A 21,237-nucleotide genomic window follows, 5' to 3' on the forward strand; every position below is an offset into this window, starting at 1 on the left:
ATTAAAACAAATACAATCGAATTATATACTTTTATTAATTTTAATATATTTTTATAAAATAAAAATAATTACTTTATATTTAAATTTATTTAAGTGTATTAAAAATTATATTAAAATAATATATAAAATAAAAAAAAATTTTAAAAATTAATTAACTAAATCAAATCAATAAGATTCGATTCAGATCGTACAAAAATTATATTTGAATTTAGATCAAATTTTAAAAATTTATAATTTTATGCATTATTAAAAAAAATTAAATTAAATTAAATATGATCCGATCCAAATTATTAACACCCCTGAATGCTCGGACTGCTACAAATGCTACCACTTGGAAAGGATCATTGACATCCAAAAGCCTTACCATCCCCTCCGAATCTCTAATTGCAATCCTTGCCCCTCCTTTTCTGTTCCAAATATCAGGTCTTTTAAGTGGAGTCTGAAATTTTTATCAATAGATTGTCATGTATCTCTTAAAGTTATATATTTAAAAAATTTAAAAATTTTATTAAAAAATAATAAAGCATGTGACAGTATTCTAATATTGCAATTTCAATTCTAAAGTTTTAAAACACTACTAATAAAGTATATAAAACAAACTCTTATACTTTTTTTAATGTTACCCTATTATGATTATCTTTTAATCTTATATGTGAAATTAAAAAATTTTACCTTCAATATACTCAAAAAATAGAAATTAGTATTTCTTGGCATGGAATTTGGAAAATTACCTCGTTAATTTAACTTTCATGAATGATTTTGATACCTATACCAGGAATGATATCTAATGCTGGTTTGGATGAAAGGTTTAATTTAAAACAAGGAATAAATGAGTTAGTATTTAATACACTGTTAGTTTATATTTTTAATCTCACAAGTGAAGTTAAGAGATTGACACATGTCTTATTTCTACTTTTAATTTTTCTAAACACACTTTCAGGTATATGTCACTTTTTAACTTTATTTGTGGAATCTAAAAACTTTACTGTCAGTATATTTAATAATTTTTTTAAATAATAAAATGTTGAAAAAGTAAAAGAAATTGAAATTATATGTTGAAAAGGAAATAAATGCTGATAAATAAAGAATTTTTTTAAAATTTTTAATTTTTAATCTATCAGTGACTCTCTTTATCTTATCTAAGGTATTTACTTGGTTAGAAAGGGTATTTTGGAAGTCAATATTTTGGAATAACATATTAAGTAGGTTCATAATCTTTTCATTTCAATTCAATTACTCCAAACGTGTATCAAACGATTAGAAATTTGCTTCTTTTATGAAGCTACCTTGTTTGCTCGTGGCTCTTACACCTGTCTGGTTTGTAACATGTAACAAATAGGGGTTGGGTCCACCCTTAATTGGTGACATGAACATCTAAATACTAGCAATTGCCTTGGGCAGTTTACTTTTGAGCATGAAAATGACCTTGGGTAGTTTACATTATAATTGTCGCCTATCTCTCAATTAATCAAAGAATGGCATTCAACCATTAAGAAAAAAGAAAAGAAAAAGTTTATCATAAACAATAGAAAGTCATATAGAGAAAAAGATAGAGATCAGTAGTCAAACAACTCTCAAGAGGAATTATTGCATTTGGTGATTGAAGAACGTACCTTGTGAAAACAAACAACTTTCATACTGTGATCCGGTTTAATGACCGATAATTCAATTAAAGCTTTCACTTTCATTTTCGATTCCAATAAACAAGTAAGTATCTATGTTCATATATATCTTGCATGAGTTTATCATTCATTGGTATAAGATTCAAGTTGTCTTGAATTCTAGTTTGTTTTGCATGTTCTTCGAAAACATTGAAATGTTTTGATATGTTCTTGTGTGCTTGTGAAAATCCATAGGAGATGTTGCATAATTGCATAATTTTATTGTATAATTAATGTTAGGATGATTCTTGGACATTTTTAATAAAATGCCATTGATGTTTTACAATTTGGATCTTTTTTTATCTTTCGATTTCTAGATAGAGAATTTGAATGCTCGACTCAGGGCATCCAAATACTCTAAACAAAATTTTAAAAATTAATGGTTATTTTTTGAAATAGAAAAGGAGCATTCGAATGCTCATAATACCCTATATATTTTAAAACAGAAAGCAAACATTCAAATGTCATATCAAGAGCAATTGAATGCCTTTTTTTTTTCAAAAATATTTTTAATTTGTTTTATTTTTTTAAAATCGTTGTCCTTAATTGACTTTAAGATATCAGGTTGCACCAGAATGATTGAGATGAGTTTTAATTAGTTTTAGACTCTTATTGACTTATGAATTCATAATTTTTTTTTCATATTTTGTTACAAAAGATCATGACTATTTTCACGAGGACTCTCATTATTATGAGGACAAAGTCACAATTTTTTAGATTCATAAGATGATAGTGGAATTGACATAATACTAAATGGATCTAAATGATGACATTGGGAGGCATATCATTAAGGTTAATGACTTGATCCAAGAATTGGTTTGGTGTTGTTGCATGCACATTTTTACATAATTTTGAAAGTATTGTGTTTGTTTTCTAGTACTGTTATGATGACTGAATCGCATCTTTTATGGATTGTAGATTCAAGGGCCACACATAATGTAACACGAGACAAGAATGTGTTCGTGTCATTGTAGACTAAATCACATATAGTAGGAAACAATTCACGGATTGAAGTAAGGGGAATTACACCTACAAGCTATGCATGCATGGTTGAAAACCTTTATCCTACATGATGTATTTTTTGCTTTGATATTCAACGAAATTTGACTTTTGTCCTTGTTTTTCTTAGTCTAGGAATTGTTTTGTATTTCAATAGTACTTGTTTGAGTTTATATTTGCATACAACTTATTAAGGATTTGGATATTTATCAAATTATTATGTTAAATAGTATTCCATACAATAATCTAAGCTTTTCCCTTATGATTGATTTTGATTTGAATATTGATGTGAAATTTGGTATGCTAGACTAGGCCATATAGATCAACAAAGAATGGATAAATTAGCAAAAGAAGGATTACTAGGTCTTATTGAGAAAGTTAATTTATCATTATGTGAAAGTTGCCTAGTAGGGAAAATGATAAGGAAACCATTTTGTAAAGGAACTAGAGCTAAAGTTCCAATTCAGTTAATATATTTCGACATTTGTGGCCTGATAAATGTATGCTCATAGAAAGAAGGTTACTATTTCATTATATTCATTGATGATTTTACATGTTTGGGTTCATCTATTTAATTCTCACAAATCTGAAATATTAGAGTGCTTTAAGAAGTATGTGACTTTAGTAGATAATCAATTAGAAAAAAAAGTCAAAATGTTAAAAACGGATTAAGGACATGAATATTTGTCTAATCAGTTCTGACAATTATGTATGAAAAGGGTATTGATAAACAGTTGACCATTCCAAGGACTCTTAAACAAGACAGTGTTGTGGAAGAAAGAAATAGAGCTATTCTGGAAATGATGAAGTTTATGATGGCCCAAGCAAATTTATCAATCACCTTTTTAGGTAATGCATTATTAACTACTATCTAGATACTCAATAGAGTACCTTTCAAGTTAGTTACGTCCACCCTTATGGATTATGGATTGGGAGAAAACTTGATTTTAGTAATTTGATACCTTAGGGTTGTGTTGCTTATGTACATAAGATTGCTCATCCACATTGCAAGCTAAGTCCTTGAGGCAAAAAGAGTATATTTGTAGGCTACTTTAAGCATTCAAAGCGATACATATTCATAGGTAAACAATCAAGTAGGAGTGTAACAAAATTTGAATATTAGGATGCTAGTTTTTTGGAAAATGAGTTTCCAAAGAGAAATGAGATAGACCAAGAAATTTATTTTTACAAGATTAAAAATCAAAATCAATTAATGCATGTTCTTATCAAGAACCATGATTATTGTTTTTTGTGTAAAGCTTGAAACACATAGATCAAGTAATAAAATGGAGTATTCTAAGTATCATCTCCTCAAGAATTATAGATTGTAATGTTGGTAGTTCACAAGTACTAAAGGTGAAAGGCTGAGATCCTATAACTAAACAATTGAAGAATCAGAGTTTTAGGGTTACAAGGTTTGAATAGGCATGAAGAGAGTAAAGATTAAAGGTGATGTATGGCAGGGTTCTAAACTTCACCAACTTTCACTTGATAAGCAAAGATTAATGCCAACAACTAACCCTAAAGCCTAAACTTAAAAGATTGCAAATTAAGAATTAAAAGATTGTAAACAAGAATGTTAAATTGCTTTGAGGTAAATAAAGATTGCATGAACGAAATTAAAGAATAAAAATAAACATGTAACCAAATCCTGTAAAAAAAATAAAGAAAACTTGGATCAATCTTGGAAAAGAATGCTTTAGCTAAAATTAAAGAAAATAAGAAACAAGAATTTGTAACACAAGAAAATAATAAAAAAGATCCTTGAATGAAAACACTTCTTAATTGAAAAATATTTAAAGAATAAGAACTTGGTAATTGGCAAATTTGTCACCTAAGCCAATACCTTAACTAAAAGAACTAAAGAACTAAAAAAACTTAGAAACTAAAAGAAAGAAAAAAAAATAAAGAGAAGGATAATGAAACAAGTGAATGGCCTTAACTATTTATAGGCATAGGTTTGGCCAAAGAGGTGGGCTTTACAAGTGATTAAGTTGAATTAAAAACTAGGAGATAAAGCTTTAACTCAATCCTTAAGGTTGCATACAAAAATCAAAATTTTCATTCTTTAAATGCTTTGGCCGAATGTGATGATTTGGCCTTTGATTTTCATGTGATACAATATTAATCAATCTCCCCCTTAGGTTCAGCTAAGATTAGATTTCAAGAAAAGATAAGTTGCATTTCATTCAAACTCTTAATCTTTAAAGTGATAAAGTCCTTATCTTGTCAAAACTCTTCAAGACAAAGCAAAAGACTCATTATTGGCTTCAAACTCCTTTTGGCCAAATGGATTAAGCTTGAAGAGTCCAAATGCTTGTAACTTTTCCTTCCCTTTTGCATAGTCGAATGTGGTAGTATCTTTGTGCAAGTCATTCTCTTCATGGCTTATCAAAGAGACATGTTTATCTTGTAAATTCACCTTGGCCAAATGGATTAGGATTCAATTGGCCTTATGAATGCTTGAATTTGGACCAATCATGGGTGGTATGGAGCTTGCATGGTTGGACTGAATTTGAGCTTTGCATGATTTCATGCATGGTTTGCATGAAAATGAGTCTTGAGCTTGAAAAACCTAAAGTGGTGTAAATAGCATGAAAAACACTAAAAATCATCAAAAATTTAAATTTTAACACCATTTTAACATGTAAAATCTCTATATATTTTGGTGCTATCAAACTAACAGCATCTCATCCAAGTGCTAAAGATGATGAATTTGGTGACTTAGTTTCCCAAGAATCATAAGTCAGGTAATGTTATTGTGAAAATATTCCTCAACATTGTTTTGGTGTAGAAAGTGAAACTTTTTTTATTACCTCACAAGATGAAAAAGAGCCTAGAAATGTGAAAGAAGCTCTTTCATTTTTTACAGAAGAAAAATGGATGAAAGCAATGGAAAAAATGATAAAGTTTATAAGATCAAATTGTGTATGAGAATTAGTTGATCTTCCTAAAAGATGTAAAGCAATTAGAAAGATTAAGCGTAAGTCAAATGGGACAATTAAAATATATAAGGCCCATTTGATAGTGAAAGGCTTTACATAACAAAAAAGAATTAATTATGAAGAGACTTTTCTTTTCTATAATAAGTTTTACCTCAATACGCTTAATTCTAGCCAATATAGAAAGTTTAGATTTGTAGTTACATCAAATGAAGTGAAATCCATCTGTCCAAATGGATGATTGGAAGAGGAAATCTATGAGGAACAACCTATAGGTTTCATTGACAAAAGCTAAGAGCAAAAAGTGTGCAGGTTGTTAAAATCAATTTAAGATTCTAAACAATCTTTTAGGTAGTGGTATATTAGATTTTATCAAACGATAATTTTATATGATTTTACTATGATTGATAAAGACCATTGTGTGTATATCAACAGAGATAAAGATAAATTTGTGATCTTATCACTTTATGTGGATGGCATATTATTAGCTGCAATGACAAGGAGTATATCATTAAGGTGAAAAACTAGTTGTCCTTAAATTTTAAGATGAAAGACTTGGGTAAAGCAACTTACATACTTGGTGTAAACATTATGAGAGATCATTTCAAAACGTTTTTAGCTTTTTTAGGAAAGTAATACATTAAGAAATTCTAAAATGATTCAATTGTAATATTATAATCAGATAGATACTTTGATGGCAAAAAATGAATGCTTTGGCCAGATAATGTGTTCTAAGACTCTACAAGAAAAGGAATAAATGACAAGAGTTCTTTACTCTAGTGTCGTTTGATACCTTATGTATGTTATGATGTGCACAAAACCGGACATCTGCTATGCCATGGGCATGATAAGTAGGTATTATTCCAACCCAGGTCAACCTATTGGAAAGTAGTTAAAAGGATATTAAGATATCTAAAAGTACTATGGATTATTTGTTATGCTATAAAAGAAGTGATCTATATTTGGTCGACTAATGGATGCCAATTGGATAGGAGATTTAGATGAAAAAAATCTACTAATAGCTATTTTTTCTTACTGAATAGTGGAGTTATTCATGGAACAGTAACAAACAGAATTGTATAACACTATCTGTAATGGAAATTGAATTTGTAGCATTTTCAACAGTAATGCAAAAGTTTATTTGGCTTAAGAGATTTTTGAATCATTTGGGATTTGAGAAGGATGAGTTCAATTCGTTGTTAATGAATTATGATAGTCAAGCTACAACTGAATTCACAAAGGATTCCAAATATAATTCTAAGACTAAACATATAGGTATCAAGTATAACTACGTGAGAGACATGGTTGCATAAAAAAAAGTCAACATGCAATACATTTCAATGCATAAGATGATTGTAGATCCATTTACTAAGCTTACACCTAGAAATGTTTTTAATAGCCACATAAGATCTCTAGGGATGTGTAAATGCTAATATTGAACAGTTCTATATAAACAATATATGACATTTTCTACTTTGAGTTGACTTACACTAAATACAATTAATGCCATTAAAGTTTAGTACTTTGTTTTGTGATGCATACACACATGTATATGTATATGTATATATGCATAAATGAAATGATTTAAAAGGAATGCTAGACAGATGATTGGTCTTCTCACATAGGTAATCATTTTAATGGTCTGGCACCATAAAGATGTGATTAGTTTTAAGTTATGGATCAAGAGCTCAAGTTTAAAATTGAATCACCTTGATAACGATAAAGATAAAGTCACTTGATATTGAGATTTATGATTAAAAGTCAATAAATGCACAATTTACTTTGTTTGCCTTAATATGCTAAGTGGAAATCCTATTAATCATGTGAAATTAAATAGAGTTATGGACTCAAGTTAAATATTAGGAGTATATGAACTATTACCTGTACAGTATTAGTATATAAATGATGAAAGACATATGCTCCAAAGAAAAAGGTGAAAGTCCTATTGATTATTTGCATTATTCGATCAACAAAGGTAACAGAAGAGTAAGTCTCTGCTTCTTGTTGTATGAAACCTTTGAGATTAGAGGATCTCATATTTAGTACCTATAAGGACTTTTGGCTCTTTCTTAAAGTTTTAATTCAATGTTAGCTATCTTGAATGTTACCAATGGTAATGGATGATTCAATCTAGTGGGACATATCTAGATAGCAATTGAATTAACATGGAGAGATTCTAGAAGAAGGGAAGATCATTCTAGTATTACATTTAGTTGTATTTATAAGTCGACCAATTATATTTGAAATATCAAATGTAATTATGAATACATAAATATATCATTTAATATGATTAAAGAGAGACTGTAAGGAACTTGAAATATGAAAAAATGGGTCAGAATGCTGCATTCTTACTTTACTTATACTTGAAAGTTACTATACTTAACAGTTTTATAAGTGACTAGATATGATTATGAGCTGCATTATGCACCTAACAATCGTATAGCAACTGAGATATCAAAGTATATTGGTTGCATGACTTATTCCTTATATGAACCTGAAGCAAAAAATAGAGAAAATGTTCTTGAGATCATGAGAGTTTAGCACTCATTTTGTGCGAGTCGAAGATGTAAGAAATAGAGCTCAGTTTTGGCCATAATGGGTGACTCGAGCACCGTAGTACTAGCAACTGCCTTAGGCAATTTACTTTTGAGCATGAAAATTGCCATGGGTAGTTTTATATTATACTTGAAAATTGCTGCCCATATTTCCATTAATCAAAGAATGGCATTCAATGACTAGTAATTCAAATTAAGCTTTTGCTTTTGCTTTCACTAAACAACTATATATGTATGCTCATATATATCTTACATGAGTTTATCTTTCATAACCATTTACAATTGCCTTTTTTTTTTGGTAATGCTAAAATTCTTCAACGGCATTAGGCACACTATACTAGATATTGAAAATAAAAAGATTAAGTTTAAAAAGTTATATTTTTTTTAAAAAAAAAATGAACTTATTTGATTTTACATGTTTGACAAAAAAATTCTAATGCTAGATGTATGGTCAGGTTTTATAAAAAATAAAAATATTTTAATTACACCCATTTTATTATTGTAATTTAAATTTAAATTTTAAGTGAATTTAGCAATTTGAATTTTAAATGAATTTAGCAATTTGAATTTTAAATGAATTTATTAACTAAGTTGATGTCTGATTAACTCATGAATCTAACTCCATTAGCCACTTTAGTATTGCCATAGATAAAAATAATTGTCTCCTCCCATATGTGACCGGTTACAATACTTATGGGCTTAAGTCTATGTTGGCCCTAAATCTTTGGGTTTGCATTAGTTATTAGGTTAGACTTATCTTCTAGGTCTATGGTTTTACTTGGATGCTAACCCAATCAAACTGGTTACAACCATCTTGTTAGGTTTACTATTATATGCCTTTACAAGGGATTAGATATGGAGATAGAAATAAGTTGGGATAAGGTGGATTTTTGCTTGCCCCGCCTTTGACCTGACACTCCAACACCCTTACTTGATCCTTGATCCACCTTGCTTGGAGTTTTTATTTCATAAATCCATCTCTAACCTAATAAGAAAGCATTCCTTTTGCTTCAGCCTTGCACTGACCTAAATTCACAACTCATTAAAAAAGACATTCAACTAGAAATTGGTAGCTAATGGAAAAGATAAAAAATAAAAAGAATTTAGTCTTATGTATACAAATGTATGAAGTTGAGATAAAGGCTTCTGAATGCTGTAGCAATTTTGAAAATGCTTAACTCACCATTAAGCACAAACATTGAAAATTGCAATAAACTAAAATGCAGTAACCTAAAAAAAATTGCATTAAACTTAAGAGATCTAGGTTATAAGTAAACAATTTTTATGGGATGCACAAAAAGAAACTGGACATGTTAATAGAAATAAAGACTCAAGCATGAAGTTTACACTTTCATTTGTTTTCTTAAACTAAAATGGAAATTCTTTTAAAGAAGTCTTTTTCGTTTACACACTTGTTTTTTTATTTTCCTAGCAAACAAACAGAGATAAAACAAAAAAAGAAACCAAATAACACATATTAAACAAAATATAAAATGCAGTAGAAAACTCTTATTTGTCATGTATATCAAATTAAACCATAAAAGAGAAAGCAACTTTATTATTAAGAAAAAAAATTAAAATTAAAGAGGAAAGGAAAAAAGGGAAACCTTTGAAATGAATAGAGAAAATATAATCAGTTTTCAAAATGCTTTAACAAGATAGATTCAAAAAATTAGTCTCCAACATACAATCATCAAGCCTTCTTAAAACTAAATAAATGGCCTTAAAGATTTGAGACAGTGAAAAGAATTGAAATAAAAATTAAATATGTAAACTAAAAAAGAAAGAGGCAGGGTGGAGGGACAAAGAGAAAAGGAAAAATGAAAATCATAAAATAACTATATATAAGAACGACATTTTGATAAATATACCAGGTTAGGTTAGGGTGGGTTGCATCTAAAACAGCTTTCAACTTGACCTTGAGTTTTTAAAAATAAAAGTATGAAACTTGACTTGGAACCTAAATTAAAAATCCTAACTATATAAGGTTAGATCTCATCAAAACCTGACGATTTTGGGTTAATTTTCCATAACTAATTGGAAACTTTGATTCCTCTTGTTGGTGTATGCCCTTGAGTTTTTTTAAAAATAAAACAATCCAACCTGACTTGAAACCCTAATTAAAAAAAAAAACCTAACCCTATAAGATCGGATCAGATTAGAACTTGACGATTTCAAGTTAATATGCCATCTTTAACTAGGAATTTTGATTCCTTTTGCTGGTCTATGCCTTAAGGTTAATCGTATTGACTATGAACCACTTTGTCATCAAATCCATAATTAATAGAAACATAGAATTATGGACTCAAGTTAGATATTTGGTGTATTTAAACTATTAGTTGTATAATGTTGGAATTAGGATAAAGACATACACTCCATGAGAAAAAAAATAATAACATAACATGTGTTTCATATTACATGTGCATTACTAATAAAGGTTATAAGGAAGAATATATATATATGTTTCTTAGTAGCATGAGACATATGAAGTGAAAAAGATCTCAGTCTACTAACTGTGTGACTTTTACTTGCTTAAAGTTTAAGTACAATGTTAGTTATTTTGGAATGTTACCTCTGATTACGAATCATTCAATCTAATGGTATGTATTTGAAGTAGTTGAATTGAAATGGAAAGATTATAGAAGAAGAAATGTCCATTTCAATGTGTGGTACACAATTTAAGTATTAAAAGATAATATTATTGCCTATGTGCAATTAACTTATATATATTATAAGTTTTAACTTTGCAACTTCCTATTAGAAGTTATTCCTCATTATTCAAAATGATAACCCCCATGATGAGAGGTTAGGCTTCATGTTGGAGCTTAAAAAGATTTCCAAATGGAAATTGTTATTGGCTTTTGGCCATATCACAAGAGAGAAAAAAAAACTTAAGAAAAAAAAAACGTCAATAATAAAAGAAAAATATGTAAACTTATTAAGGGAACATTTATAAAGCACATAGAGATTAAGCAACAGAAATATAAGGCATACCTTCAGCCATAGCCCTTCAAATGAAGCTAGAACCCTTCAGTCTTTTAATCTAGAGTGACCTCCCTAGATCGGTACTATACATTATTTTTCTAATCACTTAGATTAAGGACTTGATGGGGGTTATCTATATATTTTCCCAACAAAGAGACAACCACCACTAATACCATAAAGATCGTGAAAATAATGATGGACCACATCAGATTTAAAAAAACAAATAAGACTTTTAACTTTCAAATAGATTTTAGATATTATTTTAAATTCAAATTAATTTTATAATTCCAATTTAAAAGATAAAATATCCAACATTCTCTCATTTGGTCTGAACATTTTCATAGTGATACTCATAACATGGCATTTCAAAAAACTTTATGCTTAAAAAAAAGATAAATCACATGAATCGTGACAGTAAGTCTTTTTTAAATGAGTATTACCTTTCATATATTACAAATTAATCTCCCTTTTCGAATAAAACACTATACGTGGTCATTATGCTTTATGAATAAGCCTCAAATGCTTATTCTAGGTCTTCATAAAACATTTATCATTCACAAATAGTTATTTATATGAAATAAAAACTTAAAAGAAAACACAAATTAATCATTCATAGTTTCATTATACATCAATTCAGATAGGAATAGACTAAACTAAAATAAGTCCCATTTATATTATAAGATCCTTGAACAACTTTGGTGGCATGCCTTTTGTCAAAGGATCCATAACCATCAATTCAGTACTAATGTGTTCAATAAGTATCTTATTTACTTTGACACACTCTCAAAGTTAAGTACTTTATGTCTATGTGTTTACTTTGAGTTTCACTTCTATTATTCTTAGCCAAGAATACAATAGATGAATTGTACAATAAATCCTCAATGGCTTAGAGATTGAATATATAGTTTGAAGCCTAAAGATTCAACTTTTAATCCAAATACCCTATGATGTCTCCTCGAAACAAGAAATGAAATTTGCCTTCATGGTAAAAGTAGGAGCTAAAGATTGCTTTATACTTCCCCAAGGTATAGCTCTTCTAGCTAACATGAAGATATATCCAAATGTTGACTTGTGAGAATCAAATTAACCAGCAAAGTTAGAGTTTGAGCATCCAACAACATCCAAATCATCTAAACATCTATATGTGAGCATGCTATTTTTGGTTCTTTGAAGGTACCTTATCTTTCCAATAGTCTAAACCTGGATTAATTTGATTTTTTTTCTAGCATTCCAACAACAAAAACAAGGTTAAGTCTTATGCAAACCTAAGCAAACATGAAGCTTCCAACAATTGAAGCATAAGGAATATTTTCCATCTATTCCTTTTCAAGATTGTTCTTTAGAAATTAGCTTAAGCTAAACTAGTCACCATTCAAATAGGTGCTACAAATAGTGAACAATCTTTCATTTGAAATCTTTTAAAAACATTATTAATATAGGCTTATTGAGACAAACCCAATACACCTTAGGATTTGTCTTAATGTATTTTAATGCTAATGACATTAAATCTCACTCATGTTCTTCACATCAAAATGTTGAGAGAGAAATTATTTCATCTCATTTAACAAACTCATACAATTGGTTGTAAGCAAAATATAATCAACATAAAAAATCAAGAAAATAATCTTGCTTCTATTGACCTTATGGTATACACATTGGTCTATAATTATCCATAATTTTCTTGATAAAACCAAATGAAGAGAGAATGTCATGAAATTTCAAGTTTCACGATGGGAGGCTTGCTTAGTCTATATATAAACCTCTTGAACTTGCAAACAAATTATCTCCATCATTAGAGAAAAACCCCTCAGTTTGTTTAATATAAATCTTTTCCTCTAAATTGCCATTTAGAAAGGTTGTTTCCACATCCATTTGATGTAATTTTAAGTTAAATTTGGCAATTAATGCCATGATGATATGCAAAGTCTTTCTTAGAAACATGAGAGAAAGTATCCTTGTAATAAACTTTTTCCCTTTTTTTGAATGCTTTGGTAATGAGTTTTACTTTATATCTTTCAATGTTGTCTAATGAGTCTTTTTTGGTTTTAAAAATCCATTTACAACTAATAGCCTTCGTCCCATTAGGCAACTCAACTAGATCCCAGACTTCATTCTTTGCCATATAATCTATTTTATCTTTCACAACATCATACATTAACTTAGAATTACTACTATCTATAGCTTGTGAAAACTTCTTATGGTCATCCTCTACAACAATATCATAATTGGATTCTTATAAGTACACAACATAAGCACTAGATATTGCTGGCTTTTCAACTCTAGTTGATTTCCTCAATACTGTATCAACATTTTCTTGCTGGGTTTACGGCTTAACATGATTCACCTATAGCAGAGATTGATGCTCTATAGTAGCCTTTTCTTGTAAAGGTTGTTGATTTATATAAGCCATTTCTTGTTGAGGTTGTTATTGAATGGGATCAACTTAAACATTTCCAATAGGATGTGAAACTTCAACACCTAGTTGTTCAATATGTATATGATCTTAATGGATGTCATTTAAAATAACCAATCTGTTACTTGATGCGAGAGTTGTACAAAAAATATGACCTTTTTCAAAATTTAATGCTTAAGATTGAACACTCCCACTAATCACATCATTCTCAAGAAATTAAACATTTCTTGATTCAACAATTCTAGTGATATAGGTTTGACAATAAGATCTATACCCTTTGGACTTCTCAGGATATTCAATAGAATATGCACTAATAGTTCTAGGTTCCAACTTTCTTTCTTATGGGTTATAAGCCCTAACTTTAGCTATATAAGCCCTAACTTTAGCTAGGCAACCCCAAACACGTATATGTCTCAAACTTGATTTCTATCTTTTCCATAACTCAAATGGCATTTTAGAAACTGTCTTGGTCGGAACTCGATTCAATATATATGCTACAATTTTAAGGGCCTTCCTTTATAATGCTATAAGAAGTTTGGAGTTGCTATGCATACTTTTCACAATGTGCATTAGAGTTTGGTTCCTTCTTTATGCAACACCATTTTAGGATGGTATGCTAGGTAAGGTATCCTAGGTTACAATACCTTGCTCTTTAAGAAACTTAGCCAATGGACATGGTGCTTTTTTAGTCCCGTGTACCTACCATAATATTCTCCACCTCAATTCAATCTCATGATTTTAATTTGCTTACAACATTGTTTTTCTACCTTTAATTTGTAGCTTTTAAAAGCATCTAACTTTTCATCCTTATTATGAAGCAAGTAGTGATAGATATATCATGAATAATCATTAATGAACAAGATAAAGTATTTCTAACCATTCAATCTTATATTAGGACAAAAAAATCAGTATATATGATCTCCAATATGTTAGAACTCTTTCTGGCATTTTCTCAGTTTTGTTGGTCTACTTTTCTTTAATGTAATCAACACATAAATCAAAAATTGTAAAGTCAAGCATATCAATTACCCCATTATTTACTAGCCTTTTGATTCTCTTAATGGAGATATGTCTTATCTCAATTGGAGATATTTACCAATCTTTGATGCCAGAAAATGGAGGATTTCTCATCCATAACACAATGCTTAATACCAACATTAACATGTGAAGGCATAAAACTATAAGGAACATTGTGATTTAAATTAATTTTAAAAAAACCATCAACCATTGTACCATTACCAATAATAACTGAGTTTTGTATTAAATAAAAAAATGTTCTAGAAGACTTAAAGACAAACACCAAAGGTATAAGTCTGAAAATAAAAATCAATTTTCTAGAAAAATAGGAATGTAAAAGGTTCATTCCAAAATCAAAATAAAATTAGTCTTTAAAACTAGCTTGCAAGTTCCTACAAATTCCGTATATGAATGCATTCAGTTTTCAAAATAGATGCTATGTTCATTTTCCATCAGTTTCCTTTGGTTTAGAAAACCTACTTAGTATTAGAAACATGGATTATATAACTAAAGCTAATCCATCAAGTGTTATATGAAACATCAACCATATTCATAACACACTAAAGATGTGAGATTACTTTTCTTTTCTAGCCAACGTTGTGTTTAGGACATTTATTCCTCATGTGTCCTTTTTTTTTTTTTAGAAAAAACATTTAGAATCTTTTTTCTTAATACGAAAAGGTATTTTTCTTTTCCTTTTCATCTTGCTAGCTTGTTCCTTACTTTTATCTTGAGTCACTATATGTGCACTTTCAATTATCTCCTAGATCAATTTGGCTTCCCCTTGAACACAAATGGTTAGGAGTTCATTAATTGACCATTTTTCCTTATGCATGTTATAGGAAATTTTGAAAGGTTTCTAATATGAAAAGAGAGAATTCAGAATGAAATGTACTAAAAAGTTCTTAGAAATCTCAATCTTTAATGACTTTAGCTGAGCAAATATGTCCCTCATTTACATGATATGTTCATGCACAACTTTTGTGCCAATTAGCTTCAGTAATGACAAATTTCCCATCAAGGTGCTAAACAATGCTTATTTTAAAACTCGAACTACTTACCAATAGCCTTCACAAATTCCTTGACATTCTTGCACTCAAGTATAAACCCACTAATACTAGTCATAATGTGAGATTTGATGAACATCATTTTCAAGCGATTAGATTGCTCCCAACGTTCTCTCGTAGTAATCTCAACTGAAGTACCAATAACCATGACTGTTGGCGATTCATCTTTATGAAAAGGCATAGTCAAGGTCCATGCACCCTAAATGAAAAAAAAATTTCTCTTTCTTAACTTTATAATTGTCACCACTCAAATAGGGAAAATAAGATCTTTCATTAAAAGTAATCAAAGGCTGAACAAACTGCAATTATACAAAAATAAACTTGCTTACAACAATTTATTAATCAACACATCATATGATATGTTACTAATGCAAAACATATCTAAATATATATTATATGAATCATGCGTCATTAAAATCTACATATCAACAAAGAATTCTCCACACTATTGATTTATAATACTATATGATAAAACTCGCAATTACTAACATTTCTTAATACCTATGGGCAAATTAAGAAATACATAATATCTATTTCATCCAAATTAATCATAGAACTATAATTAAGAAACAAATAATTTCTATTTCATCCTAATTATCATAAAACTATAATAATTTCCCTATGGGATAAAGCTATGGTATTATTATGATTAATTAAAATTGATGTCATTCATATTGTAATGTAGTCAAAATAAATCCTTAATGCATATATTATTATAATTAAGCAAGTTGTGGCTATTTCTTAATTATTCCAACACACACGATTATATGATGTCACTGTCATAATGTTTAGGTTGAAAAAACTTATCCATTAAAATATAAGATAGTTTTTATTATGCAAATAAATTAATTCTAATCTTTTCATTTATTTACATAACATAGTGATACAAAAATTCTATTAAACATTGTGCAATCATGCAATATCATAAATATCATATCAAAATAATGCAAAAAATATTAAATCATACTATGCGAAAATTATCATGCAATAATCATGTAATAATATCAATAGTCATGCAAATATATTAATTATCATGCAATCAACTATAATCACATAGAAAAATCATGCAATTATGCAAAATATATTAATAAATCACATAATAAATATAAAAACATGTAATTAGATATTAATCATACAAATATAATATTAATCAAGCAAATAATAAATAATCATGCAAATAAATTAAACTCATGCTAAAATAAATTCATAAAAATATCATGCAAAAATAAATAATTTTTTTCTTTTTCTTTTCATCATCACTTCGATTCAATCACACAATTAAAATAATAATAAAAAACCAAAAAATAATTTAAAAAAAATATATAACAAAAATAAACCTGCACGAGTCGGGTCAGGTAACTGTAGCATGTGGGTTAGCAATAATTTTCCACGCTGGTTAGTCTTAAATTTTTTTCGTGCAAAACGGCGCCGTTTTGTTGTTCAATAAAACCCAAGCTTTTAGCCTTCAGCCGTATTGTTTCATTTTCTATTTCTCTCTCTCTAAAACGCCCGACCCTTTCTGTTCTTTCTAGATTGCAGAACACCACAGAAAACAAACTACCACCTGTTCTGCCGTTGATCACCAGCCGTGAGGACCTTAACAGCAACCTTGCCCGATTCCTCTTCACCCTCCTTCCCTTCCCTTTTTCTCCTCTTCTGTCTTAAAACCCAAAAACTCCCCAAAAAGACTCAAACCGAAACCCACGGAAAAAACACTTTTATGTGATTACTTGTGCTATCTGTGTCTCGTGATTGTCTGCTTAATTTGAGAATGGATTTTGGTTCTGGGTATGAGTTTAGTGCGTTGGTGTTTACTGGTTATGGGTTTGGTGATAAACTGATGGGTTTTACTTCTTTTAGGCTCAAATTATGGATTTTTGTTTTGCCTCTTCGATTTGTTCTAATCTTTGTTTGCTCTGTGTTCTGGCTCTGTTCCAAATTTGGTGGGTAGGAGTTTCTGGATTCGGTCTCTATGTGTTTGATTGAGGCTGTGTATTGTGGATTGCTTCCAGCAATTAAATTTTCTGTGGGTTTCTCTGCTAGTTTTCCAATTCTGGTTTTGTGAAATTTCTGTTTGTGGTTGCTTCTCTGTTGAATTACTAGTTGGCTTGGTTCTTGATTGTGTGCCAATTGCTCACTGCCTAACCTTTGTTTGTTTATGTTCTGATTCTTGGTTGGCTGCTTTTGGAATTGGTGTTTGATTGCTTCCTCTGGTTTGCACGGCTATTGAATGTTTGCATTTTTTTGTCGAATTGATTCCTCAGTTGTTTCTCGACTTCTTTGTTAATTGCTCGATGCTTCTTTTCTGCTTATTGGTTTGCAGTTGCTTCTGAAACACCAAACTTTTGCTACTAACTGTATTGATCATGAAATCCTATGTGGCCCCGTTTGATCACAAATTTAAGGTCTTTATATAAAAGATTGAAATCTCAATTCAAGTTGAACAAGCATTAACCTTACTGAATATGCACAGATTTTCAGGACTTTATTTTTATGCAATCTTTCCTTTTTCAATGGATTAGCTTCCAAATATTTTTGTAGGCAATGAATCAATAAATTCCAGAATTGAAAATCAAATCCAAGACCAAATTTGTCAATTTCCTTTCGCAAATTAAACTGTTTCTTCCATAAGTTTTCTGACCTTTTTTTCTTTTTTTTTTGGACTTTAACTGAAAATAATAATATAAAAACTAAAACTAAAACTAAAAATAATAATAATAAAAATAAAAATGAATAAAACATAATTTTGGGTTATTTGATGTTTTAGGCCTAAAAAACTCAAAATTCTAATTAAGACCCAACTAAGATCAAAAGTCCATTTTGATATCATAAAAATCTTTGGACAAAATGGGGTGCTTATAATTGCTTTTTTTTTTTATATTTTCTGTGAAATAAGAATTGTATAAAGATAAAAGATATTCATTTTGTTCAGGTTAAGAAAATTGAAAAAGGAAATTCTTAAAAACTCCCCCACAATTAAGGTTTGAAACTTTCAAAAAATAAAATGTTTTCTTACAATTAAGGTTTTGAAACTTTTGAAAAAATAAAACACTTTCCTACACCTTATGCATTAAAACTTTTAAAAAATAAAATATTTTTTCACTAAGACTTCCACTTTTGAAAAATAAACAACTATTCCATTAAGGTTTCAATTTCGAAAAATAAAGTACTCATCATCGAGGCTACAACTTTTGAAAAATAAAAAACTTCTCTACCGATGCTTCAACTTGGAAAAATAAAAACTCCTTCATTGAGGCTTTAACTTGGAAAAATAAAAAACTCCTCTACCAATGCTTTAACTTTTGAAAAATAAAGAACTTATCCATCAAAGCTTCAACTTTGAAAAAATAAAATCATGTTTGGGAAAGGTCTTTTTAATAAAGGCTTGAAACTTTAAAATTCTCATTCAGGAAAATTCCTTCTCAACAAAGCCTTGAAACGTTAAAATTCTCATCTAGAAAAGCTTTTTCTCAACAAAGGTGTAAAGTTTAAAAATAAACATATGAAATTTTCAAAAATCATGCGCTAATGTCTTATAGATCATTCCTACTTTTTAAAAAGCTCTTCCTTAACAAAGGCATTGAAACTTAAAAAAGAAATCTTTCTTTAAGTGATTCTTTATATCTCATCTGGATCATCAATAAGGTCTTTTAATTTCTCTTCTCAAAATTATTCATCATCTAGTTTTTCCTTATTGCTTTCTAAGCATGTGTAATGAATGCATGCAATGAATGAAAAAAATTATCCATAATTCTCAATTTCAATTTCAAGATATAAACTTTAATTTTTCTTCCTTTCAAACATGCATGATGCATGGGATGAATATGATGAACACAATGTATGCATATAATGAATGCATGAGCCAAAGATTTTTCAAAATTTTATCCCAATTTCACAACTTAAACTTTGATCTTTTTTTAGTGCATGAGTCCAATAAATGCAATGATATATGCAACATGTAATGAATGCTGTCTATACAACGCATGAATGTAATGAATACAAAATTCCAACCCAATTTCAAACTTTAAACTTTTTTTTCAAGTATCCAAGATAAATGCAATATGCTTAATATGATGCTTGCATGAAATGCAAGTGGTGATTGCAATGTATGTTATGCATTCATTTATCTTTTCAATTGTGGTAAATTAGAGCATTCTCAAAACTCTTGATTTATCTTTTCACCTCTTTTAACTCATCAACACATGTGGTTTTCAACATGAGCTATCATGTATGATCAAGTAGTCTCATCCATTATATCATCCAAATTCAAAGTTTCCTTCTCTTAATGTGATCTCAAGACTCTTCTTTATGTCTTATTTTTAGTTTCTCATCATGTTTTTTTTAGCTTTTTTGGAACTAGCCAGCAAATGTATCAATTGATTTTTTACCAGAACTTCATTTTTATAAGCTTCATAATTTGATTTCAATATTTAGAATGTTTCTTTTCATTTGTAAACCACAAGGATCAACATCCTTTTAAACTTCTTTCATCTTTCACATTTTATTTTCAATCTACCGCAGTCACTTCCAACTTTTTTGAAATAACACAAGGATATTTCATAACAATCATTTATTCATTTATCATCATTCTAATTCAATGCCACATGTAATTCATTACATTTCCTTAATTAATCATGGGAAAGAATAAATGGTCAAGAACAAGGAAAATCGAAGAAAAGGTTTTCAGATAAGATCAAGTCTGGTAATGAATAACAAGCAATGAAACTATTTCAAGATGAATCATTAAAGATAAAATATTGGAAAGAGTTTCTAACATCTAAGATAACGAATATTTAGACAATTATAGAAAAATTAATTTTGAATTTTTTGCCAAAAGCTCATTCAATTGATATTCTTGATCTTTCATTAATCCAAGCATTATCCCTATTTCTTAGGGATCCTTATCAAGGTTGTTTTCTTAAGTTTCCTTTTTGTTACTTAAACTACTCTTTCTGGTTTTCACTTTATGTCTTCCTTTTTCCTTTCTTTTTTTTTTGTTATGTTTTTTTTTCACTTTTTCCTTTTTTTTTTTTTTTTTGCTTTTGCATTTTTTTTCATATCTCTTCCTATCTTTTCCTATTTTCCCTTGATCTATTGTGACATTTCAATCAAAACTTCTAACAATCTCATTATAAGTTTATTTTAATTTAATTCATGATTCTCTACTTCGGGCATTCACATTCGATTAAAATGGACTTTTAAGGGATATGTCATAGGTTAAGGTGATGGGTTATGACAGAAATGGATAAAGTAAGCCTAAAATATATTTGCAGAATAATCAAACCAAGGATTTTTTTTTTTCATGTAGAATATTATGTCCCATCAATTTCTTTTTTTTTCTTTTTTTTTGTTTCATCATCCTTTTCTCTTTTTGTGGGCAATTTTCATCATTGTTTTTAAAAAATCTAAGCACAAAAGAGTTTTTTTTTTTTTTTTGCCCTTGAAGTTATTAGGGACCTTTAAAGTTAATTGGGAAGAAACTACAAGTCAAGAAATAAAAATGATTGAGACGAAGTCGTAAGTTATAAAATAAAGATGACTAGGACAAAACCACAAGTTAAGGAATAAAGTGAGTGATACAAAATCGCAAGTTAGAGA

The sequence above is a fragment of the Durio zibethinus genome, chromosome 10 (genome assembly GCF_047325235.1).
Source record: "Durio zibethinus cultivar Kanyao isolate XHJ-2024 chromosome 10, ASM4732523v1, whole genome shotgun sequence".
Taxonomy (NCBI): Eukaryota; Viridiplantae; Streptophyta; class Magnoliopsida; order Malvales; family Malvaceae; genus Durio; species Durio zibethinus.